The 10,931-nt window shown below is 40.0% G+C and overlaps 1 pseudogene; it reads right to left on the bottom strand.

Annotated features, from left to right (window-relative positions):
• Positions 1-1,024: 1,024 nt before the first annotated feature.
• LOC135545694 (protein Spindly-like) lies at positions 1,025-10,169 on the bottom strand (annotated as a pseudogene).
• Positions 10,170-10,931: the final 762 nt, after the last annotated feature.

A 10,931-nucleotide genomic window follows, 5' to 3' on the forward strand; every position in this document is an offset into this window, starting at 1 on the left:
ATTCAATTATCTGGCAACAGCTCTGGTGGATATTCCTGGAGTCAGCATGCCAATTGTACACTCCCTCAAAACTTGAGACATCTGTGTCATTGTGTTGTGTGACAAAACTTCAGATTTTAGAGTGGCCTTTTATTGTCCCTAGCACAAGGTGCACCTGTGTAATGATCATGCTTTTTAATCAGTTTCTTGACATGCCTCACCTGTAAAGTGGATGGATTATTTTGGCAAAGGAGAAATGCTCACGAACAGTGATGTAAACAAATTTGTGCACAATATTTGAGAGAAATAAGCTTTTGTGCGCATGGAACATTACTGGGATCTTTTATTTTAACACATGAAACATCGTACCATCACTTTACATGTTGCGTTTATATTTTTGTGCAATATAATTTAATCCTGGCTTAATATATGATGACTATACAACTAAAAAAACTTTCTCAATGGGTCTCCTTGTTGTGTGTGACATTGTGTTAGTTATAACCTAAGTACTAAGTGATGATAGAGCACTTCCCAAAACTGCCCATAGACTAATTTAACAATATATTTAAAAAAAAATGCTATTTGACTGTGCTTTGATATCAGATAGGGTTTAAAAGGCATCTCACCAAATATTTAATTTGAACACTTAAATGAGATTAAATCAGACTCAAATCCATATTTTCTGGTAATTGTATTAATATATTTACAAACTGTTAAAATATACACTGAGTGTACAAAACATTAGGAACACCTGCTCTTTCCATGACAGACTGACCAGGTGAAAGCTATGATCCCTTATTGATGTCACTTGTTAAATCCACTTCAACCAGTGTAGATGAAGGGGAGGAGACAGGTTAAAGAAGGATGTTTAAGCTTTGAGACATGGATTGTGTTTGTGTGCCATTCAGAGAGTGAATGAGCAAGACAAAATATTTAAGTGATTCCTCCTCCATCTCCTTAGTCTTGATTTTACAGTCAGCTAAAAGAGACCTAAAGGCAATTGCAAACCATTCAGTTTGTATAAAGATGGTCAAATGCAAAGCCATACAGATGAGGTTTACAACCCCGTCATCTTCATTTATAGTATAAATATAAAACTATTAATTTACAAACAAATGTTCTAGGCCTACGTGGTACGCCATACAATAAACCCCATTAGATTGAAGGTAAACAGGCTAATTCCAAAACCACTTGACAAAATTCAAGTACATGTGTTAATAAGAACAAAAAAATGCTAAAACAATGATAAACGTAATTTAAACTGTTCCCAAAGGCAGCAGGCTGTAAACCATTATTAGTACTTAAATGACATGCATCTAATACAGTACATACAACGGAAGAACAAGTTACACACTGACTCATGGTACACTGTATACAGTAAGTTACAACGGTTCTCCTAATAGCAATTCTATCCTTAATCCAGGCGGTCAGATTTGTAGGAAAAATGGGGTTGGGGATAGTGATGGGGGGCTCCTCACAGATGCGGACACACTTGCCGTCTCCAGGCAAGCCAGGGTTAGGCTTGGGGCTGTTGGGGGGGGGGTGCAGAGGGGTAACGGTGGGCCTCTCCTTTACACAAGGGTGGGCCTCTGCTTTCTGCTTCCGTTTCCTCTTTTCATGTGCTTGGGGAGCTCCATCTCCAGGACCATGGGCTCCTCTTTCTTCACCTCTGGGAGGTCACTAGGCATGTCTATAAGGAGTTTCTCGCACTTGCGCTTCTGAATAAGATATTTATTCCCTACTAAAAACACAACATCATTGAATTAATACCTATTACCTATTGTCTAAATGTTTGAAATATGTAAGTAATCACTGCACCTGTGTTCAAGTGAATGTCACTATATAGGCAAATTTACCATTGGGCTCATATTTCCACCTAAACTATTCCACTTTGACTTGCAGCTTGATGTTGTCACTCTGACTCTGTTTGAGGGCCCTCACTACATTACATTACATTTAAGTCATTTAGCAGACGCTCTTACTGAATAGCTTTCTCTCCAGCTCCAGTGCTCTTTGAATCTCAGAGTGACTTAATTCTTTGCATGAACAACTCATCCCCCAGTCGCTCTGCATCCTTCCTACACACACAAACATCACACATCACAACAATCAAACGCTGACGACGGTATGACAGCTCCAATTTGTATAGTGAACTTTAAATGCAGACCGTTTATGGGTTAAACTGAAGGCCTTCATCCACTCAGCATGTACAGTGCCTTGCGAAAGTATTCGGCCCCCTTGAACTTTGCGACCTTTTGACACATTTCAGGCTTCAAACATAAAGATATAAAACTGTATTTTTTGTGAAGAATCAACAACAAGTGGGACACAATCATGAAGTGGAACGACATTTATTGGATATTTCAAACTTTTTTAACAAATCAAAAACGGAAAGATTGGGCGTGCAAAATTATTCAGCCCCCTTAAGTTAATACTTTGTAGCTCCACCTTTTGCTGCGATTACAGCTGTAAGTCGCTTGGGGTATGTCTCTATCAGTTTTGCACATCGAGAGACTGAAATTTTTTCCCATTCCTCCTTGCAAAACAGCTCGAGCTCAGTGAGGTTGGATGGAGAGCATTTGTGAACAGCAGTTTTCAGTTCTTTCCACAGATTCTCGATTGGATTCAGGTCTGGACTTTGACTTGGCCATTCTAACACCTGGATATGTTTATTTTTGAACTATTCCATTGTAGATTTTGCTTTATGTTTTGGATCATTGTCTTGTTGGAAGACAAATCTCCATCCCAGTCTCAGGTCTTTTGCAGACTCCATCATGTTTTCTTCCAGAATGGTCCTGTATTTGGCTCCATCCATCTTCCCATCAATTTTAACCATCTTCCCTGTCCCTGCTGAAGAAAAGCAGGCCCAAACCATGATGCTGCCACCACCATGTTTGACAGTGTGGATGGTGTGTTCATTGTGATGAGCTGTGTTGCTTTTACGCCAAACATGTTTTGCATTGTTGCCAAAAAGTTCAATTTTGGTTTCATCTGACCAGAGCACCTTCTTCCACATGTTTGGTGTGTCTCCCAGGTGGCTTGTGGCAAACTTTAAACGACACTTTTTATGGATATCTTTAAGAAATGGCTTTCTTCTTGCCACTTCCATAAAGGCCAGATTTGTGCAATATACGACTGATTGTTGTCCTATGGACAGAGTCTCCCACCTCAGCTGTAGATCTCTGCAGTTCATCCAGAGTGATCATGGGCCTATTGGCTGCATCTCTGATCAGTCTTCTCCTTGTATGAGCTGAAAGTTTAGAGGGACGGCCAGGTCTTGGTAGATTTGCAGTGATCTGATACTCCTTCCATTTCAATATTATCGCTCGCACAGTGCTCCTTGGGATGTTTAAAGCTTGGGAAATATTTTTGTATCCAAATCCGGCTTTAAACTTCTTCACAACAGTATCGCCGACCTGCCTGGTGTGTTCCTTGTTCTTCATGATGCGCTCTGCACTTTTAACGGACCTCTGAGACTATCACAGTGCAGGTGCATTTATACGGAGACTTGATTACACACAGGTGGATTGTATTTATCATCATTAGTCATTTAGGTCAACACTGGATCATTCAGAGATCCTCACTGAACTTCTGGAGAGAGTTTGCTGCACTGAAAGTAAAGGGGCTGAATAATTTTGCACGCCCAATTTTTCAGTTTTTGATTTGTTAAAAAAGTTTGAAATATCCAATAAATGTTGTTCCACTTCATGATTGTGTCCCACTTGTTGTTGATTCTTCACAAAAAAATACAGTTTTATATCTTTATGTTTGAAGCCTGAAATGTGGCAAAAGGTTGCAAAGTTCAAGGGGGCCGAATACTTTTGCAAGGCACTGTAAATACTAACTCTACACTAAAACCAGAGATAACTCACACAGAGTTCAAAAGTTGGATTTTCAGGTCAGTGTAGTAAGTCCCGTCCCCACTGTCCATTTCCACTGGGGCTGAAGAGGGCTGTGCCTTCAATGTCATCTGCATAGACAAAGTAACCAACAATTGACATAACTACACAATCACTTCATACTGTGAATCTGTTGTCCTATCACATGTTGTAGTGTTATGGATTTTTATCGAAGTGACCCCAAACAAGAGGATATCACCTCTACTTTCTCCGAGCGACGTAGTTTGATCTTGAGAGCTTGTATCTCACTGTTCTTCTCTGAGAGCATGGACTGAAGGCGCTCCAAGTGAGCAGGGCCTGCCCTGGAGCCTTGCAGCTGCATCATTGTGGCTATCTGAACCCGGAGGGAAAAAACAAGAGGAAAAAGCAGATAAATTCCAAATGCACCTCTGGTTCAGTCTCACATTGTCACTAGGAGTGATTGACTGGAAACATAAGGGAAAGTGTTTTGTATTGTACCTTCATATGATGAAGATGTTGTTCTGAGATCACATGCTGCTTCTGAAGGGGCCGGTACTTTCATACTGATCAACTGTCTCTTAATCGCTGCTCGCTTGTCCTCAAGCTAAAGAGAAATGTTGCACCTACCTCTCCAAATAAAGAATTTCCCTTGCTGTTTGGATCTTGTGCCTGTTTCAACACCTGATCCAGTTGAATCTGGAGATCTTGTTGGCCTCCAGGGCTATCTAAAGCAGGCAAATAGGAACAATAGTGTCATTAGCATGAATGACTATGAATCTAGTGTAACGCATACATATATATATTTTTTTTTTCACCTTTATTTAACCAAGTACAAGTTCTGATTTACAACTGCGACCTGGCCAAGATAAAGCAAAACAGTGCGACAGAAACAACAACAGAGTTACACATGGAATAAACAAGCGTACAGTCAATAACTAAATAGAAAAAAAAGAAAGCCTATATACAGTGTGTACAAATAGCATGAGGTGGTAAGGCAATAACTAGGCCATAATAGCAAAGTATTTACAATTTAGCAGATTAACACTGGAGTGATAGATGAGCAGATGATGATGATCAGATGATGGTGTGTAAGTAGTGATACTGGTGTGCAAAAGAGTAGCAAACAATATGGGGATGAGGTAGGTAGATTGGGTGGGCAATTTACAGATGGACTATGTACAGCTGCAGCGATCAGTTAGCTGCTCAGATAGCTGATGTTTAAAGTTAGTGAGGGAAATGTAAGTCTCCAGCTTCAGCGATTTTTGCAATTAGTTCCTTTGGGGGTGACCAGTGAGATATACCTGCTGGAGAGTGTGCTACGGGTGGGTGTTGCCATCGTGACCAGTGAGCTGAGATAAGGCGGAGCTTTACCTAGCATAGACTTATATATGACCTGGAGCCAGTGGGTATGGCGACGAATATGTAGCAAGAGCCAGCCGACTAGAGCATACAGGCCGCAGTGGTGGGTGGTATAAGGCGCTTTGGTAACAAAACGGATGGCACTGTGATAGACTACATCCAATTTGCTGAGTAGAGTATTGGAAGCTATTTTGTAGATGACATCGCCGAAGTCGAGGATCGGTAGGATAGTCAGTTTTACTAGGGTAAGTTTGGCGGCTTTGTTGCGAAATAGAAAGCCGATTCTAGATTTGATTTTGGATTGGAGATGTTTGATATGAGTCTGGAAGGAGAGTTTACAGTCAAGCCAAACACCTAGGTATTTGTAGTTGTCCACGTATTCTAGGTCAGAACCGTCCAGAGTAGTGATGCTAGTCGGGCGGGCGGGTATGGGCAGTGAATGGTTGAAAGCATGCATTTGGTTTTTGCTAGCTTTTATGAGCGGTTGGAGGCCACAGAAGGAGTGTTGTATGGCATTGAAGCTCGTTTGGAGGTTAGTTACACAGTGTCCAAAGAAGGGCCAGATGTATACAGAATGGTGTCGTCTGCATAGAGATGGATCAGAGAATCACCCGTAGAAAGAGCGGCATCGTTGATATATACAGAGAAAAGAGTTGTTCCGAGAATTGAACCCTGTGGTACCCCCATAGAAACTGCCAGAGGACCGGACAACAGGCCCTCCGATTTTACACACTGAACTCTGTCTGCAAAGTAGTTGGTGAACCAGGCGAGGCAGTCATTTGAGAAACCAAGGCTATTGAGTCTGCCAATAAGAATACGGTGATTGACAGAGTCGAAAGCCTTGGCCAGGTCGATGAAGACGGCTGCACAATACTGTCTTTTATCGATGGCGGTTACGATATCGTTTAGTACCTTGAGCCTTATTCTAAACTGCTAAAAGATTATTATTTTACTCCAAGGCTTTAAAGCAGGAGACAGCTTCTCTCTTATGCTCTTCTTTCTCAGTGATTCGATCCAGTTAACATTGAAGGTTTGTGTTGGTCAGCTCCAGATGCTGGTCTTTGTACTGAGCCTCCTGAAGTGCCTGCTCCAAGGTGGCCTGAGTGGACAAAAAGAAAATGGCTACCTATACTGTACCACATGTAATCATTGTTTACCAAGATTTTAATCAGCTATGGATGAACAAATTATTTTTCTGTTTATCCTGAGTCTTTATGGGTCTTTACAGAGTGTAATATTAAATATTTTGTTCACCTTAGCATCTTCCAGCTCCATCCTCTCCTCCTGCAACTCCATCAACTCTAAGGACATGGTTTCATGAGTCCGCTCTGTGACCAAACGCAGGTCCTCCATCTTGTTCCTCAGGGTCTCTGTCTGGAGCTCCAGTTTATGCTTCAGCTGCTTCTCAATGAGCTGCGCCTCATCCAATTCAGCTTCCATTTTCTCCACCTACGGCCAAACACACTATGTATTGTCAGGGAAAACGAATTGACTCCAAGACAACTTGTGATGTCCTTAGCAGAGATGATTTCAGTGTGCAGAATTCCACAACAATTAACTTTGCATTCATTCCTCCTCTAGATTCAGCATATCCCCCAAATACTGCAAATGGTGTACAGCGATGTACAGGTAACCCAAACCACATCACTGGCAGCCCAACCTTGTTCTTGCACTCATTGAGATCCATAGCATGGTTCCTCTCCAGCATGGATTCCTGTTTCTCCCACTGCAGCCTCCGCTGGCTATTGACCAAGTCGTAGTCGGAGCGCAGGCTGTCCAGCACACGGCTTTACATTCCTCTCCTGCAGAGTATTTATCTTCCTTCAGGGCCTGAGAACCGACACACAAGAGACTATAGTCATACCCTGTTTAACGTTCTTGTAATATCAGTAGTAACAAGATTCCTGTCATGCAATATCAGGATGATTACACCATTCATATTAGTAGTTTTAAGCAGTTGTCTTATTTTGTAATGAGTTATACTGCTTCTGTCATTGCCTATTCATCAACTGTCAAGACAGCTGCCTTTAATGATGTCAGTAATTGCCTAGTGTGAATGATCACCTCCACATTGTTGGTAATCTCTATCCTCTGTTCATCCAACTTGTTCTGCAGATCCAGCTGCCCGTCCAACAGTTGAAGGCCATATTGGGCTGCTTTCTGCAGCGCACATTCTTCTTCTTTCAACTTAACAACAAGAAACTTAACAGGAACACTTATTAAGGAAGGTGTGGGACACCCATTAAATCCAGCAATGGCTCATATGGTGTTAGGTGGGATAGTTGTTCAATTATGTAACGCATGTGGGCTATTCTGTGATTACAATATCTGATTTAAATGAACAGAACAAACAAGGATGCCAAATAGATATTAGTTTAATGGTGAACCAAAGACAAACCTGGAGCTAAACCGTGTTGAGAGAACAATGGATAAAGGTTGTAGCTAGTAGTAACTGCTCTAACTTGGACTCAGTAACTGGGTCCTTTTCAGTAGGCACGAAACTGGATAAAACGATTGTATACATATGCTTTCTAGTGAACAATGCAACATACAACTGATACACATATTTGATCTAATGTTTGTTTTGTTTATCTGACAAGTTAGGCTACATAGCTAGCTAGTAACACGATATCAAGCTTTTTTTCCCCCTCCTGATATTCAAGTTCACTAGCTCCGTTAGCTAAACTTGTAATCTCGTCCACCAGCCGGCTGTCTCTCTTGCAATCGAGCCTGGGGACACGGTTAGCTGTTGATTGCACAAAGACAGTTATCCTCCGAAAAGTTGTAAGTGATCATATTTGAAGAGGATAACTGTTTAGCTTGCAGCCTAGCTTGTTAGCATACCTTTCCACATGCCGTCAAAAGGGCACCGAACCACCACCACACCTCAAATATTATTAGGTTTTCCACCATTTACGAAACACGATTTGAATTCTGATCCAGCTCCAGCCACAAGCCAAATATCGCGACAGTAATGATACGTCTGTTGCTCTGCCTTTTTACAAGGATCAATTCTTTATGTCAATAATGCACAACGTGTGTTTAAAAATGTTATGAACATATAATACAGTCCACCATGTTTATTGCTATGATTATATTATCCAATAATCTGATGTTATTCTCTCAGTTGTGTCAATGTGTCATTTTCTTGTCTTTTAAAAAAAGCATGTTTTACTTAATATGAACACTATTACAATACTATTACAGTACTATTACAGTACTTATACAATACCTAGGCATTTGGATAAAGTCATTGAGCCAAACAGACATGGTAAACAATGTAGGCTATGCCTATTGATTTGGTGCTCGAGGTGGTTTGAGCACCATACACTTTCACATGCATCTCTGTGTGTGACATAACCTTTGTGAAACATGTCCAGGGATACATCCCCTGTTGTGGTGGAAATTCAACGGAATATGCAAGCTTTCACCTCATACTGAAACCATGTCCAATCTTCCAAACTATTGCAATCCACTAAAGCTCAGACTATAGTGACTGCAGGACCAAACACTAAAACACTAAAGTTAAATCAAAGTAGCACACAAACCTCATATAAGAACAAAACCTATGTTAACCCTGTGCCACTTTGTCAACTGGTTTTAGCTACATGTAATTACTCCAAAATAATGTAATAATCTCATCATGAAGGCTTACTATTATACTTATTTAGTAGGTTTAGCAGATCGGATATACTTTTATCTCATTTGTACTGCCTCTCAGTGTTGCAGAGTTGCCAAATGTGTTCCACCAGAGGGAAGTATTACTATTCTTTGACATTCTGCTTGATTTTTATATTGAAACCATAAGCTGAAAGAAATAGTTATTTCTTACCATCTAGCCTGGATCTAACACATTGTAGTCTTAAAATAATTGTTTGACAAAGAGATATTGCTGAATAAGCTGAATATCGGCAGGTAGCCTAGTGGTTAGAGCAATGGGCCAATAACCGAAAAGGTGCTGGATTGAATCCCTGAGCTGACAAGGTAAAAAAATCCTACTCCTGAACAGGGCAGTTAACCCACTGTTCCCCGGTAGGCCGTCAATGTAAATAAGAATTTGTTCTTAACTGTTAAATAAGTTAAATAAAGTTTCAATAAAAAAATATATATACATATATATATATATATATATATCAATATTTAACACCACATAGTTCCAGATTGTGCACTGTGTATATTAAATAGAGCACTGAACAGTATCTAACCCATCAGCTCATGAAACAGGAATATTCAGAGAGACAGAGTACTTAAATCAACCCGAGGAAGATGATGCACATGATGAAGGCTGCTCATCAGTGAAAAGAATAGTTTGAACACTGGTGGTACCAAAAGCCTCGATTTCGCATCTCCAGAGAATAGGGGCCTCCCCATTCAAACACAAATGAGCAGCAGCATACCATGCCATTGTCTGAGGAGCTGACCACAGACGCTACCTCTGTTGTTGTGCAAACACATCCAATCAATCTAACCATTTACATCAGGAACAGCATCATTTCAATTTTAGATTATGTAAAGGTTATATGATATTAAATTATGACTTTTGTTTTATGCACTAGCTTTTACTATTTTTCTTCATTTTTCCCAAATGCAGTTTAGATTATGTCAAAGTTAAAGGCTAAGGTTTTTCACAAACTTCATAGGAAAACTATTAAGCTTAAATGTCTGTTATTGTTTTTTTTCTCTCTCAAATGTTAATGCTTCAGACATCAAGGCACTAAACAGTCTTTAACCATACAATAGCTGGTTGGAAGCTGGCTTGGGGTATCATTTTACACTGCAATTTATATAAGCAATTTGAAGGGATACAAAGAAAACAAAATTTTTATTTGTCACATGGGCCGAATTCAAAAGGTGTAGACATTACCTTGAAATGCTAATTTACAAGCCCTTAACCAACAATGCAGTTCAAGAAATAGAGTTAAGAAAATATTTACTAAATAACCTAAAGTAAAAGATAAAACACTAATAAAAAAATAACACAACAAAATAACAATAACGAGGCTATATACAGGGGGTACAGGTGCGGGGGTATAGGTTAGTCAGGTAATTTGTACATGTATGTAGGGTTATACAAGGAGGGGAATTTGCGTAAAGTATGTTAATGGGGGTCGAAATTCACTGCTTTGTGTGATGTATTGTTGTCTCGATCTTCTTGACCTTTGCTGTTGACTGTGCCCAATAATGTTTGTACCATGTTGTGTTGCTACCATGTTGTTGTTGTTATGTTGTGTTGCTACCATGCTGTGTTGTCATGTGTTGCTGCCTTGCTATGTTGTTGTCTTAGGTCTCTCTTTATGTAGTGTTGTGTTGTCTCTCTTGTTGTGATGTGTGTTTTGTCCTATATTAATATTGTATTTATTTATTTTAATCCCAGGCCCCTGTCCCGCAGGAGGCCTTCTGCCGTCATTGTAAATAAGAATTTGTTCTTAACTGACTTGCCAAGTTAAATAAAGGTTAAATAAAATGTAAAAAACAAAGTCAAGTTCTACAGATTTAAATAAGATACTAATTATACAATTAAAATAAACAATTTCCAAAATTACTTTCCAACCCTCAAAAGAACAAAAGATTATCAGTTTATTCACAACAATCAACGGGTGACTAGGGGCTGCGTAAATTCGCTAATCCCCCCTGTATATGAATTACTTTGAAAGGAGTACTTCGGAAATTGTGGTGATCCGATCATCTGCGCAGCGTTTTGCTTCAACCTTACCCTCCTGAACAACTCCAATG

This window comes from Oncorhynchus masou, chromosome 9 (assembly GCF_036934945.1).
Source record: "Oncorhynchus masou masou isolate Uvic2021 chromosome 9, UVic_Omas_1.1, whole genome shotgun sequence".
In the NCBI taxonomy this organism is placed as follows: Eukaryota; Metazoa; Chordata; class Actinopteri; order Salmoniformes; family Salmonidae; genus Oncorhynchus; species Oncorhynchus masou.